Source organism: Idiotropiscis lumnitzeri, chromosome 1 (genome assembly GCF_059441095.1).
Source record: "Idiotropiscis lumnitzeri isolate Australia: NSW breed Sydney's pygmy pipehorse chromosome 1, RoL_Ilum_1.0, whole genome shotgun sequence".
Lineage (NCBI taxonomy): Eukaryota > Metazoa > Chordata > Actinopteri > Syngnathiformes > Syngnathidae > Idiotropiscis > Idiotropiscis lumnitzeri.
Genome location: NC_142391.1, coordinates 28430487 through 28447025, shown reverse-complemented (window position 1 = coordinate 28447025; position 16539 = coordinate 28430487). Strand labels below are relative to the sequence as shown.

General features: G+C 39.3%; 1 long non-coding RNA gene across 1 annotated transcript in view; it reads right to left on the bottom strand.

Annotated features, from left to right (window-relative positions):
• LOC148344114 (uncharacterized) overlaps positions 1 to 16539 on the bottom strand; it is a 59424-nt gene that overhangs the window by 29275 nt on the left and 13610 nt on the right. Inside the window, exon 2 of the long non-coding RNA XR_015844033.1 lies at positions 9496 to 9607. This is a non-coding gene — a long non-coding RNA (uncharacterized LOC148344114). The remainder of the gene's footprint in view (positions 1 to 9495; positions 9608 to 16539) is intronic.

The window sequence follows — 16539 nt, the reverse complement described above, 5'->3', positions numbered from 1 at the left end:
AAAGTAATAGTTTTCCCAAAGTTAGATTCTGCCGAGCGACAAACCCGGAAGTGTGACGTCATTCCAAAGGAACTAGCAGAGCTCAACATAGAAAGTGTACTAAGCCAGTCAGAAATCGACTCACAGAGCGAAATATTTGTAAATGATGCATGGTGACATTATTCTGCTAGTACGGAGACCACACTTTATCGAGGGTTGGTTTCCTATGTTGTCATTGGTAAAGTATTTAAGGTATATCAAGTCAAAAACATCACATACGGACTTGAGAAAACTTTGGCGTCGACAAACATGTTGGTGTATTGAAAAGTTGGGAGTACTACCGGCATGAACAACAACAGTTGCAGTGCAGTTGATTACATTAAGTTTCATCACTTTACTTGTCTTTCAGCGCACCTCATTCCAAAGAGAGGTGATGAAAACCATGAGAGGTATTATCTGACTGGCCTTTACCGTTGGAGGTGTTATAATCACCCACTTTTGAAATAGTTTCAAACCAGACATGGTTCAGATTTTGGTTCATTCGGAAACGTGAAAGATTTGTGCATTTAAAAGTCAAATGCCGAGACTTCATATCAATATTCTTGTGTTTTCACACTTATACTCAAATGGTGACCAATCCTTCATGGAGAGCCGTTTTTAGATCACCTATTTTGTGGTTGTGTTTTAAATTCATTTATTCATACTTTCTGGTCTACTATCTTGCAAAAAAAAAACAAAAAAACATGATATTATTTGGCCTATGTTTTGTCTTTATTATTGGAAGGTTATTTTTAAGATTCCTATTTGTTATTGTCTTTATAACTAAGAGCCCAAATGTTTCAGTTCTTAAAAATAGTGCTACAATTCCCAGCACCAGGAAAAGGTCAGCGTGATTAGGTCTTAAATGTCTGATCTCAATCACACCAACACAATTAGCTCTTATCATAAAAGCATTTTCTAAGGGTTGGCTAAGGCTCTTCACAGAAGAAGAGAGACAGCCGGGCTTTGCTTTGAACTTAAGATAACAAGTCTCAGTATAGTCGGTGTTAGGGAAATGGATTTGTGGGTGTGTTTGCGTGTATCTGTGTGCACGTATTTGCATTTTCGCATCAAAGTCAAAATAGAAGCAAGAGGTGTTACTGGACATTAGCATCGGCATACAGTGGGACCGCTAAGGTCAAACATTCTGCATCCTGGGCTGCAGATTAAAGGAAGATCTTTTCCTCTATGCTATCCTTTAATTCATCCATTCATTTTCTGTACCGCTATTTTCTGTACTTCCTATCCCAGCTGACTCAGGGGTTCACCCTGAATTGGTTGTCAGCCAGATTGGAAAACAGAATTAATCAGTTCCAAGGTTAATCTTGCCATCATTGCACTATCATCAACAATTTTACATTCTTAATGGACTTGCAGGTTTAACAAAAGAAATGCCAAACTTAAATGTTGCCTACTTTTTTGATAGAAATTTTACATGTAAAAGTGGCACTGGAATCGGTTACTTGTTCTCTCCGATAAAATGGAATACACATCTAGAGTAAGTGCTTTAGTGTTTGTTTTATTGGCATGCCAGTCCCCATACATACAGAAAATACATTTTGTATGTAATAAATGATACAGATAGGACTGGGCGATAATTCAATAAGTATCACAATAGACACGTGATATCAATCAAAAATGACTACGATAAAATCGTAAATAGAAAAAAAAAAACAGAACGCAAACCCCAACTGAATCATCGTGCATGTAGTAAGCAGTGCGCAGTCGCCTCCAAACACGTTGAAGAAGCAGTTAAAGCATAGAAGAAGAAGCCGCTGAACCAACGAAGAAGTCCGCAGCATACTCACGCGGCCCTGATAAACACATCATTCTGTTCTCCCACTGCTTCCCCCTCCCTTACCTGACAGGAGCAGCTGCACCTCATGACAGATAGGCCATGTCATCTCCAAAAATTCCACCAGTGCTGCCCTCCTCTACATTTATTTCCTGTCAGCACTCAGAGTGATGTTCTAATTTTACCAAGGCTGACAGGCTTGTGCACATACACTCACGCAGAGATACATATGCGTTGTCAATACTCTCCTTGTGTAAACAAGTGTGATGAACAAACAAAAACCTATGAAGTCGTAAAAATGGAATGATCCCCCTGATGGATCCCGAGAGAAAATTGTGAACGTTTATCACACTTAAAGCCCACTGCATGACCACATACAATCCTATTTGAGCTCGTTAAGACCATCGAATGAGCCACGCAGCCTTCTGGGTCATCGAGTGGGGATGAACTGGACGGAAACCCGAGCCGCCTTACCATTCTGGGCAAAATGCCACTGCAGTAGCAGCCTCGTTCCCTGTATCGATGACAAAAACAAGGCGACGACGAGCACTGATGGGTAAAACATGAGCCTGAGAAGGTTTGAGGCAATTATAACTTGGATATGTAATAATACTTTCGGCTAAATGAGAGCTTGCAAAACCACACAGACACTAAAGTAGATTGCTATGACTTGGATGCTAGTGAATTGTGAATGAGGCTAATGAGTGTTTCGTCAAACAAATGCTAATATAACGGGGGTTCTCAACCATTTTCGGTCATTCAGCCGTTTCCTAGTTTCCAAGCAGAATCAGTTGCACCTCTTCCAGTGCGTAAGCCAAACGCAAGAGTAAAGATAATGAATGTTCCCTTTTCTTTTTAATTACCCTTCTTTTCATTTGGTAATTTTAGGCAGTGACAGTGAGGCCAACTCAACTCACCTTACAAAGCAGCACTTTGTCGTATAGTGAAAAATTCTTTAAAAAAGCTGTTTAGTGCCATTTTTAGTTCAGGTTCAGCATCAAACTAAACATTAAACAAAGATAATTACATCTGTTGGCTCTAAAAGAGACACTTAGCTTAGCCTTTCAGACGGCTAGTTAAATGCTAAGGCTAAATAGCATCTATATTACGGTGCTGTAATCCTTTAAGCAACGGTCTGAAAACAAACTGTGCAGCAATACATGTAGACAGACAATATAACAGAGTCATAACTAATAATAATAAAACTAATAGTTCCAGGGAACTCCCATTTTTCACGTATGCGTTGTATATTTCAGATCTACCAGCAATAGGTCAAAATCTGTGATATAGAGACAACATACAAAAACATTTTTAATATAGCTTTACGTCTGCCGAAAGAGAACACCACGTCATTTGTCTTAACGAACGTCTGCTAGCTTAATGCCAACATATAGTGTAATCCAGAACGCAACTGCTCGACCAATGAAAATTAGCATACATGCTGCAAACAACGTACTTCATCACACACAGAGCTGAAACATAAACTGCACAGAACAAGAAATTCAGAGGCATAATTCTCTCTCATGTAAGGGAACAGTGACAATTAAACTGACAAAACGTGATATGGTTTTTAGGCTGAACATTTTTTTAGTGATTTCAACAAGGTTCGAGAAGATTCCAGAGCTGCCGTTGCGGCTCTGATGCAGTCAATTTTGCCTGATCGCTCGGTGAAAAAGAAACGGCTGCATCAAGGACGGGTGTCAAAGCATGTAACAATCACACAGTGAACGATGGCTTCGTTAGGATGCGTTAAACGCTAAAACAAACACGTTTAAACAAACATCAAGTCAGACTACTGTGCAGTCGGCAAGGATGCAGCGGTTCTGTATAAATTCAGGCGAGTTGTTTTGCTTGAAACCATATGGGACTCATTTGCGAGGGAACTTCTGGCCTCGGTTCCAGGCATGGTTTTGATGTTCTTGATAGTCACGGCGCACATTATGGCCGGCATCAAAACTATTCCAAGATAATTGTGGCCCTGCGACCATAATGCTGAGGGGAAAATTCTACACCTCAAATTCAATCGGTTATGTAAAAAACTGCCTTCGAAAAGCAATGAAAGTTTTTGCCTTAACAGTTGGGCCTTTTATGGACACATTACAGTAATTGAGGGGGGTGGGGGGTGTCAACATATTTGTGCCTCTTGAGTTACAGTTTTTCTGTATAAGGTTCAACTGGCAAATTTGGCGTTTCGGTCCGTCCAGTTTAGATGAAATTGGATGGAAATTTGAGGGAGAACTTTGGGCACTGCAGCTCTCAGTGTAACTCACTTGAATAGTAAACCTATAAATGTTCATTTTCTTACGAATAAATTTCCAAAGAATAACAAATGTAATTACTATAGATTACAGGTAATCTGGGTCATCATACATACAGTATAATGCAGCTCATTGACGACCGAGCAATAAATTCAATGTTGCAAATGAGTCAGCCATGCTGTGATTACAATCTGACAACATCATTTGCTGGGTTTGGTCTTGCATCGCGTGGACAATTGCAAAAAAAACACATACAGCATAGTAAAACGCAGACGTGCAATGCCAAAAATAACTCATTCGGTACCATCATGCAGCACCAGAACAGTACTTGCATTATATCGCTTTCAGGCACTAATCGGGTAAACGCAACACTTAACATGACGGTGTCGTTTGCGGAGGAACCTCAGCGGGTCACCTTAAGTGCTTTCTTGGCAAACGGAGAGAAACCTTAGCGAGAGCAATCTTGTGCTTTTCTCTGGAAACCTGACCCTGAATGCTGGGATTTGTTGAGCAAGCGGCGAGTACCAGACGGCAGGATTTGTCCATCTCCACAAATGATCAACACCAAGTCTTATTTTATGTGTGGCTGTATGACATGACACATACAATGGTCATCCAGCTAACTAATAAACCAACAGTGGATGGATACAACTCTTGCCTTTATGCTTTTTATGTTGGATAAGCTGGTTTTGATAACAAGAAACAGACGGACAGACAGAAATTTGTTAGAGTTGAATTCTCACTCTGTAAGTCATATTTCAAATGCAACGCGGTCAAAGATGACATGATTTGGTAGTTTTTCATTTGGAAGTCAACATTTTATGTTGAAGAAAATATTTGAAATGATTAAATGTGATTAAAGGGTATCATGCATAATAAATATTCTTTAGCCAGTAACGTTGGATCAAAACATGTTCTCTCTTTGTTCATTTTGTGACTTTTCATAATAAGTCAAATATCAGAATTGGAACCAGCCATGAAAAATCAGTTGGTCCCCAATACTTTGGATAGCGGAGTGTATTAGACTTTAGCAGAATGTGACAGGCTCAAGTGCCTCCATAGGATTTCGGTGTGCGTTTAAGCGCATAGACAAGACAACCAGTCTTGGTCTTTGAAATGTGAAGCAAGTCCCAATTCTTTCAAGCGGCAAGTTCAGTCCACCAGCAGCTGCACACCCGCATCAAGCTACCTCTATGAGACAGCCCACTGCCTGCATCCGCCAAAGAGCCAGACGCAGGATGAAGAGACAGGTTAGGTTTCATCTTCACATCACAAGGTTCCTAACAGATACTGACACTTTCGAAAAAAATGCAGCGGGTCGCAAACGCTGCAAGAGACTTTCAGGATGATACTGCTAGGTGCTAGAACTACGTTACAAAAATGGCAAAACTCAAAAACTGTGGCAGAAAATCTGTGTTGCAATACATACATACTGGCAGAAAACAGTGGAAGCCTTGTCAAAAATTGAAAATGATACGTTAATCAGATTTGGAAATAGAGCCCTATAGGATTCTCAGTCTTTGCACCTGTTATTATCTTCAAACATCCTTCCATCCCTTCTCTGTTCCACTTCTCCTCACCAGGGTTGCAGGCGTGCTGGAGCCTATCCCAGCTGTCTTCGGGCAGTAGGCGGGCTATACCCTGAACTGGTTGCCAGCCAATCGCAGGGCACACTCACGCTCACACCAAAGGACAATTTAGAGAGTTCAATCAACCTGCCATGCATGTCTTTGGAATGTGGGAGTAAATCAGAGTACCCCGAGAAAAGCCACAGAGGCACGGGGAGAACGTGCAAACTCCACACAGGAAGCAATGGAGCCAGAATCGAACCCATGACCTCTGCACTGTGAGACCAACGTGCTAATCAGTCATCCTTATCTTCAAACAAGTCCAGTATTCATCACTACATATCGCTAAAATCACTTTACAGGGTCTTTTATTTTTTTTTAGGTAACATAGTTATTGTCATACAAGCAAGGTATAAATGGTTTATTATTCAAAAGAGCTGATCCTGGAGCAAATTACTGTTCATGATTTTGGGGAAACCATGTTTTCAAATCAGTTTCAATCATCTGATTTGATATATTTTTTTCAAACTGACGATTTGAAGTGAAATGGAGACAGCTGCTCAGAGAGATAATGTGCAGTGTAGTGTGTGTAGTATGTGTGTGTGGGGGTGCGCGTGTGTGTATTTGAGAATGCAGCTGCAGCCTGATGACATGATGGTTGGAGTCCATCACACCAGTTGAGGGTTTGAGAGTGCACAGAAACTCGATAGCTATTCAGAAGTACCCACATACAGTATATTAAACAATAAATAACATCACTATGTTTTTAAGTTGTTGGCAATCGCTTTTCTCTCGCGTCACTGCAAAACCACTAATGGCTGGTAACATTACTAATAAGGAGGATTTATGCCACATAAGCACAGTTACTCCCATTATATTTATGGTTCTGCGTCTTCTACAAAGAAAGCTTTTTTTTTTGTCTTCATGTAGCTCAAGGCGCCAGCTGATTATGCAGCCCGGGGGTTGGAATCCAGATTTCAGTCCAAAGACAACAGGCTTGAAATGACTCATGCGCTTCGGCATCCGAACTAATGGAAACCTAATATTCGGAATGCTTCCCAAGTCCCCCTTTGCTCTGCCCTTACGGCTTTCAGCTTGTAACCTCCAGGAATACTGGCTAATGATACCAGTAAATTTGGTTCACTAACAAGGGTGTATGAAATGTATGTGGGGGGGGGGCAATGTGAGAAGGAGGGGAAAACAAACTGTGGTGACTGGAAATTCTTCATTTATTTATATCAACTGGAAAGTCAAACAGAGTAATACTGAGGGGGAATGGTTAACGTTTATGATTCGCAATTGTATAACATAAATATGGTAAAACCTCAGTTTTAGATTTGTTTCATGACGATTTATTCGCCAAAACGTCAGCCTGGTTTTTATAGTTTTGTCGGTTCGAAAATGGTCGGTGCAAATTCATGCTTCAGGCATTTCCTGGAATCAAGTATGCATATAAAGCATCCGGTGCAAGTGTTTTGCTGTCGGGCTTTTCATATAGGGGCTTGTGAATCTGTCATCATTGCCAAACAAATAATAATAATCAACTGAACAACGGCTGGTATCTTGATTTGTCCAGGTATCATTGTACATTTAAAAATAATGAAACCTGTTCAAATTGTTTGTTTAATCCTATACAGTATTTTTTTTACTTTTCATTTACAGTACTTTTTTTATAGGAGAGTTAAGATTTTAAGTAAATGTGCTTTTATTCTATTCTAAGACTTGTTTTTATCAAAAATGTAAGTACAGTTTTCATTTAACTTGCATGGAAGAAATTTTCATCTATTCATTAAGAAGTTTGCCCTCTAAAGTTAAACACAGTGTTAATGTTCAATCTGTGAATCATATTAGAGTGGTTTACAACAATTATTGCACCTTTTTGGCATAAAACCTCTTCCTCCTTTTTTGATGAACACACAGGCCTACTATGTTGCTGTATGTTAATCTTGGTCATTATGTTCGTACTACATACACACTTAGTATGTATGCAAGTAAAGTACTTATTTCAATGGTTTAGGTGAATTAATGCAGTGGCTAACTTATTTTCGCAAAAACGTGACAGTTAAGAACGTCAATAAATGGTTTGATAATAGCGACAGTTTGAAATTGGAGGCCGGCAATTGAATGAGCAGAAGGTGTTTAATCTCGGTTGATCCATAAAAATAAACACTGATTGAATATTTCCCGAGTCCAACTTCGACTACAGAGACCAGAACAGTTCTAGCACGACACTGCTGGTCGTCATAATTGATAGTAGTCCTAGTAAAGAGGACCCCATGAGGCCGAGGCCCCAGAAGCTCATTGGAATGTCATCAGTCTTCCGCCAAAGTCTCCGAGATTGCTTCTAGCTTTCTCATGTTTATCTCGCGTGACAGCTCTGGGAAAAATAAAAATAACCCTGCCTCCACCAAAACCCAGAATGATTTTTATATTCAGAGGAGCAAATGCAGCCAGATGATTGATCATGATGCTAAGCCCAGTTATCATTTGCTTTCCATTAATAATGTTGATAAAACTAATATTTTGATCGCAGTCAAGTCATATGGTGGCTCAATCTTGAAAATTGTTTTTTTAGGGTGGAGGGTGGAACATATTAATGGGGTATTTCTATTCTTTTCCATTATGATTATTAGTGTTTTGAGGTACAATCGGGGTATAGGAACGAACCAAGAGCATGTGCAAGCAGCTATGATCCCCAAGCCCAGACATGAGTTACAGCAGCTTTAATGCGCTAGCAGTTGCCATTTTATCACGCCAATTATAGTTAAAAACATGACGCCCGCAAAAGAGCCCTTTTCAGCAGCCATGGGGGAGTGGAGGAAAAATGTGCACTCGGAATCAAGTAAAAAAAAAAAAGGTCTATGAAGCGCCTATCCCCCCAGCAGGAGATGTTTTATTAGCACTGTTTAAAAGGCCGGCTTGTTAAACATCAAGCAGCAGGCGAGCGGCTGCTCGGCTTTGGCCTCGGGATCTGCGGCACGACGACGACGCTGGCTATTTTCACCTTCTTCACGGCTTTATTTGCCGTGCTAGCGTGTAGAAAGGCTTGTTTCAAGACACAATAATCACTTCTAACTTGAGATTCAAGTCTGGAGTTCCACCTGCGAGGGGGAGTCAAGATTAGGGTGGCCCCGGCTTCGTTTGGTGTCAAAGAGATGAAGAGACGGCCCAAACGGAAGAGGTTAGGTAAATAAGAAGTATTGGACGATGTCAACACCTCAATGTGGTGCAAAATTGACTTGCAGACCCAGCGTGGATTCATACACACAACACCCTTTTCCCACACGAGTAAAAAGACCCATTTGGACATTTCTTACAGATGTTATTGCTCGGCCTCAGAACAAAAAAATAATTTCAGGCGGATGAGGAAGCTTAAGATAAATCATGTTGGTGAACGGTTTAGCACTCACTATGCAGACTGAACTGAGCAAAAATGCGTCAAGCCTGTCCATTTTTTGTGAGTTTTAATTCCTGTGGTGACGGTGGATCTGTCGCTGCCATAGCAATTTATATGTTGAAAAAGATTATTACACTATAACCACACTTTTATCCAGATCCTCATCCGTACACGTTAGTGAGGATCTACAGCAAGAGTGTCAAGCTTTTAATTTGGTACTGCATTTAAACAGGCGTGTATAGACTTTTTTTTTTTAAACTAAACTCCAAATGGACTTGGCACAATGACATGGTTATCATTGCAGTAATTTGAACACACGAGTTGTTGCAACGTTATCCCCATAAATCCACCTGCAAAGTCAAATAGAGCTGCGTTGGAAGAGTCACAGAGATGCTGTGCAACACTCGTCTACAAACAGTGAGCGCCGAAGGGTGGTCTGCTGTGTTTATCATGGTTTACCATGTCCTCCTCGTCTGTGTTAACTCCACGCTGTCAGTGTGGGTGTTCTTCATTTACGCCTTGGACCGCAAGACCCAGGGACGTTTTGCTTTGGCGAGGACACTCGTCTGACCTTGTGTTTGAAAACAGACAGAAAGATGGCGTTCAGTATGCTGCCAAGGAGAATTTTGGAGAAATAAAAAAAAAATGTACTCTCTTTTCGAGTTTCACTGTTTAGGAGAAAAAAAAAAAAAACCTAAAAATATTGGCCCCAAATTTTAAAGTGATTGATTCCTGCCTCTGTGTGAAACAGACTATTTTTTTTTTTTTTTAACGAGAGAGTTTGCAGTTTCTAAGTCGAATTTGTTAAATCTCTCAGTATAAACATCTAAGTATAGCAGCAGGTTGTCATATATGGACATAAACATAATACCTCACAAAATTCAGTGTTAAATCAATTTCATTTGTTGGTGACAATGGTTGCAATAACAGTGACTTTAACAGTTTATTTCCTATTTTTTTTAAATGCTTGACTTAAACTTAATAGCATTATTCAAGTTTTCATTTTTATATACAGATAACAGAAATAATCCCAATTGAGCTGTACCAAGAAAATGTAAAAAAAAAAAAAAAAAATGCTATATATAGGCAATGCATGTCATTCGAGTGCTTGACCATGCTACTGTGAGGAAACACTTCCCACATGCGAAACAACTACTTGCACACAAACAGTAATGCGATACTGTAATTTGGAACTGTGGCCTTTGACAATGTAGATGGAAGTATGAAGCGTTCCAAATAGCAGTAGGAGTGAGCACAAAATGTTCAGCTAGAAAGCAAAAAAAAAAAAAAAGTCAGGAAAAGCTTACTAGAGCAGCTGAACTTTATTTGGGGTTAATCAGAGGAACGTCAACTAGGAGCAGGTGTGTTCCAAGTCCCACTTTAATATGTCAGTCCTGTGCCACAGCATTGAAATGCTTCGCTTAGATAAAAACAGTAAGGCTATATACTATCATTAGTCTTAACAGGCTACAAAATGTCGTTGTCTCACCAAAGGAGCAAAGTTTCATCTGTCTTGGGTTCAATTCTGTCTCGTGTAAACAGGCTCTTATTTGTAGCAAATGTCAAATTTATGGTCATCCCAGTGTGTGGTGACAATTGTTACGTAAGGGCCACCTCACAAATCTGCATTTGTACGTGCACATCAGCACCAGGTGGGCTCCTGCTCCAGCTCATTGTTTATTCTCAATTTGGGGGGTCAACCTCCTTCGAGCGACACCAGTTCCAGTCAGAGAGAGACAACCACCACACGAGAGCAGTCTCTTACTGTAAATATTTTCTTAGCTGTACATTTGTCCGGCTCCCTCTTGGTCTTTTAAGAAGGTGTGAATTTGGACACCACTTAGACAGCTGCGCTTCATGTCTAGAGTACGTGACATGTTGATGAAGACGACTAGAGCAAATTCCTTAGCGTTGTTGTCATACCCTGGTCAGCGAGACTCTTAGGCGTGTGTGTGTGTGTGTGGGGGGGTGTGCGTGTGTGTGTATGTATGTATGTATGTATGTATGTATGTATGTGTATATATATATATATATATATATATATATATATATATATAGATATATAGATATATATATGTATATAGATATATATATATATTAGCTTAGCATCTCATGCTCTCATGCTACGGCCCCCTAATAAAATTCACACTCACACATTTTATTGAAAATGATCTAGTTTTTACTATGACCATCAACCGTGGATGATGCTGTCTGGACAGAACGAGAAATTAGGCCTGGGCGATAAAATTTACCGTTACCGAAATGTATTACAATGACCGACATCATTTTGCCCATGTCGGTAAATTCGGTGCTTAAAAAAAAAAAAAAAGAAAAGAAAAGTCATTTCTGTCTGCGGCAATGTTCATGCCCTTTTAAGACGGCTACAGCGCGTCGAGTCACGTGACTCCACCCATTTGAACAAGAAAGAAAACAGACGACGCGGTCATAGCTGGCGATTCAAATCCAGAAGCGGCTGACACGGCTGAAGACGAAGTAACGTTATTTGAAGTTGTTCCTGTTGCGCTTGTGCCAAAAAGAAATTTGACATCTGTCGTTTGGAAATGTTTTGGGTTCCATAAAGACGATGTTTGAGCAAAAGAAATTTATCGTGCATTTATCGTTATCGAGGTAAAATTGCTCAATTTATCGCAATATTGATTTGAGGTCATATCGCCCAGCCCTACGAGAAATCAAAAGACAAATGAAAGGATATTTTTAAACATCCTTTACTTGCCTCATCCTAACCTAAAAGACAAAGAGTGGACACATCAGGTTTTAAGATTAAGCTTCTCTGGGATAAATAATTATTTGCAATAGCTAAACTAAAGGGAAAATGTGATCTTGCACGATTGGAATGCCTCGGTTGTGTACTGCCAAAGCTGAGCTGGAAGCATTTAGCAGAGAACCTGTACTCGGAACCACTAATAATTTGCAAAGGGGAACACACATCTGGTCGGACGTCTGAAGCAAGAGGAGTTGAGATTATTGAAACCGGGCCACCGATCACTGCTATTCGCAGCCTGAGAATGAGGCCTAATGCTCAAGAAAAATCTTAAGTACAGGAAATAGGCCTGTTATCATAATACAGCCATGTGCCTTGGCAGACAACCAAACGAAAATTGCTTTGTGTTTACTATTTTTGAGTTGGGCCAAACGTTAATGGATGGATAAATCCTAAATCCGCAGCAAAGAAACTGCCGTCACCGAGGTGTTTATTTTCTTTTGTGTTGCCAAAAAGTGTAGCCCATAGATAGAACAAGAAGGAGTTTATTTATGCAGCTATCAGCTTTGTTAGAGGTTTCACATGATAATCCAAAGAGTTTCACCCTCTAAGCTACTGGAGAGGATCTTGTGAAACTACTTCTAGAGACAGAAACAAATTTCACCTGTTTCATGCCCTTCACAAAGAGAATATAACTTAAATCCAACTAGAATACGACTAAAAAAATCGCATTCTTGACTCTTTAGCCAAACTTTTTGTTTAAACAGGCTATATCCGCACATGCCACAATATTAATGTAATATTGAGCCAGTTTGTCTTGAATGCATTACATCATATATTTTTGACTGAAGAAATTCAAGAGGAAAATGTTGCGAAATATTTATAATCTTAATTCTTGATCTACGTTAAATGTTATCGAGATGTGACGTGAAGAAGAACAAAAGTACGTCAATTCTGGGGTGGCTCAATTTCTCAGGGCGGAATTCTTGAACTCAAAAATGAGAATCAAACAGACATTTATGTTTATAGTGATAGATACAGACAAAAAATGTCACCTACATAAAAACACGTTTGAGTAAAAAAAAAAAAAAAAGGTCAAAGACAACTTGGTTATTGTCTTTGCAGTCACACATCCACTTTGTAAAGACCATTGCGGCAGGTTATAATTAATGTCTCAGACCAACAAAAAACAGATGTAATTCTCTTCATATAAGCCACCATGCAGCGTGCAGCCAGGTATTAGTGCACAACTATTTGCTTTAAGCACCGCTGCACATTTTATTTCCTTTAACGAGCATTTATAGACTCATGTTCCTCTCATATTTTGGCAGTAAAAATACACATACATGCTTAACAACATGGCTACAATGCAGTTGTTGAAACCGATTAACAATGTGCAGTCAAACGTATCAAGTTGTGATGCAAGTAACTGTTGTTGGGTTGAGCATATACCAGTGATTACATCTTTAATAATGCTAGCTTGATTAATGTCATTATGTACCCATATTGTATGTTTGTAAAAGGATAAGAAACTCATTCCATCTTATTGTATCAAACGGAGCCATGACATAAACGTACCTGCCTTGCATCGAATCGCGCCCCATATATCGACATAGGCAATGAATCGTTTCATATTGGACTGATGTGCAACCCTAATAAAAATATGTATATATAATATTGATATATACATACATTCTAATGAAAAAATATCACATTTAATTATTGTATTTAAAACAAAATCACCAACTCACCAAATGCTTTATTGTATGGATCATGCAGACAAGATTAATACAGTAAAGTAAAAAAGAGTAATCACGCAGCTTCCTGGTGGGTTTTAGTACAAGTAACTAACTTTTCTACCATTTAATTAACTTGAAGGGCCAATGTAATGACAGACATTTACATATATTTCAAAAGAGTCAATAGAATCCAAATGTAATGCGACTAAGACTGGAGGCAAGCTGTGAGCTGATTGCAGGTGGACCAAGTCAGGCAAAAAAAAAAATCGATTTTTTTTTTTTAAACTTAAAATAATGTTCATCAATACAGTCGGAGTTTGTATTAAACAAAAGCAGAATTGTTCCACCACTCTCACAACAAGAGGAAGCAAAAGTCTTTTTAAGACGTCAAATCAGAAGGTTTCTTTTGAGGGAACCTAAAGTCAGGGGCTGTGTCCAAATCCTCAGACTCTTTTTGGAGTTCATTACCCCCTCCCCCCTCTCAAAACCTCCTCCTTCTCCAAATGAATTCCAGATGTTTTAAAGACGAAAGTGAATTTTAGGGGGAGGGTTGCTGGCAGTTGGTCTTTTTCTATGATGTGTATGTCTAATATATGTATGGACGCCTGACAAAAAAAAAAAAAAAAAAAGCAGTTGGGCCCTAATGTATGGTGACTCTCCAGGATCATATGGAAATATGAACCCATTAGTGGTGGACCTAAGCCAAACAGATGAAATGCAAATCTGTCTCATTGAAATGCTTGTGACAAAGACTAAGCATTCTTTTAAGATCAAGGAAGCACAGAAAGGATTCCAAGTGTAATGAAGTCCTGACTTGCATATATTAGGAACCAAAATTCAAATAGTAGGTCAGGTAAACATGCAGCGGAGGTGTTCCAGATCCAGTCGCGGTGTGTGGTCTGCCTCACTGACATAACCCGAGGTTATGGAGTCAGAACTCCAGGAAATGCACTGTTCTCTATTTTTTAATAAATATCAAATCCTCCTTGCCCGAGGGCCAGATGAAGAGAGGCCTCAACGGAGTGTTCCTCTTGGCGGCTAATAAAGTCTTCTCGTTCCTTTGGTAGGGTCAGTGCTTATATCGGTCGGTTACTTCGAAAACGGAGAGCAGTGAATGAGTTAAGGATTTGCGTTTCAGTATTGATCTAAAAAAGTTTTTTTTTTTTTTTTTAAATGGTGATAAAAGATATAATTAGCATGAACTTCAATGCCCCTTTTTACATTCCTAATAAAATTATTCCAAGCATCCTTAAGAAGTCTGACCTCTAGCTACACAAAACGCTTTTCCGGCCCCACTCGAGTTACTCAAGCGGGATCTCGCACGTTCATTGTTTGCTTTGCTTCCTGCTAGCGGCACACGTCTGCTACCGCGCATGACGCTGGCAGCAGATGTGTGCCGGGTTGCAGAATAAATAAACTGAGCCAAGATGATGCTGTCCGCAGAAGCTAAATATTGACTTAACGACCTGTAATCAGATTCACTCACATGACAGAATGGAAATAAACAGCGAGACTGGCCCACGTCGACCCTCCCACCACAACACAAGAACACTTGCCGCAAACTGGGGAGTAAAAAAAAAAAAAAAAAAAAAGTAGTCGTGCAGAGGGAACTTGCCTGAAAAGCTGCACTTGAAGTGTCATTTCGGTGTGGCATCTTTGGCCTCAACTCTTAAAAAAACCTGTGTTCTGTATTTTACTAAAAAAGATTGCACCTTGCGTAAAAGATAACTAACCTCCACATCTGGTTCCAAAATAAAAGTTATTGCAAGCATCGAGATGGCTGCTCTGCCACAAAGTCACTACAACGTTAAACGTGGATTCTTTCGGGTTCTGTAAATGAGTGCTCTAAAAGAAAGAAAAAGGTCTTCATGTGGCTGGAATTTGGAGATTAAACAATAGTTGTAAATCAGCAGCATCTGGGGGGCCATAAAGCCGCCGTCCTATCTTTGGGTTCATCTCTCCAGAGAGTCATGTGAGCAGAATGCGAAGTGCAGTCATTCGCTCTGGGAATCACTCCTGGAGATCTCTATATTGAAGCCATGGATTCGTTCCTAAAGGTCACATTGAACACTACAAGGTTCAGTCTGATTCTCAGCGAAATTCAAGTGTGAAGAGGGAAAAACACCAGGCCAAGACATTCAGTAAAATACACCAATCAACGTACAAAATACAGAAAAATACGGACAATAAATTGTTAAAAGACCATTAATCTTCATGGACTAAAAATAGTACATTACATTGGTCAACATATTTTTAATTATTTTTTTTTATAGAAATCAGAAAATCAAAGAAAGTATTTTTCTTTTTGGGCGCTGATTCCAAATCTGCCCTTGTTTTTTTTCTATGGTGCATCAGGTTGCAATAATAATAATAATAATAAAACAAATGTAGATATATGTGCAATATTGCAATATATTTAGCAATGTTCATATATTAAGGGTTAGGTTTGGCGACAGGTGGATTTTTAGCTAGAAATGACAACGCATGGTAAAATCCATATTGCGCAAGTGTAAACTTAAAAACAAAATAAGGAAAATGTCAAAAACCTGATGTGATAGGCATAAAAACCAAAAACAGCTGTTGTTTCAAGTATTCTCACACATTTGCACAAAATGTTTTAACTGCCAATGTCATTTAATTTAACTGTTTCAATATTGATATTTTTAAAAAGCTCAACAGTAACACATCACCTTTTTTGCTGAGCTCATTCGACAGGTATACTTGATATTTTGGCAGGTGACGGTATACTAAACCACTGCTCGCAAGTTCCGATATTAACTACTACCCCAAAAAGCTTTACGTCATACCCCGCTTTTATCATAAATCACACAAAAAAATATATGTCATTTTGTAAACATATGCACAACCATGCACTGCGGAGTTACGTTATGTGACGTCCATGGACACAAATTGTCTATGAGCTCATCCTATTTCTGACAAGAGCATTTTATCAACAGAACAATCATATGATTCACATGTTGGAAGACGATGGTGAGGATGATATTAAAAAGTGCCATCTCTCTTTTGTTCCGACGGAAACAG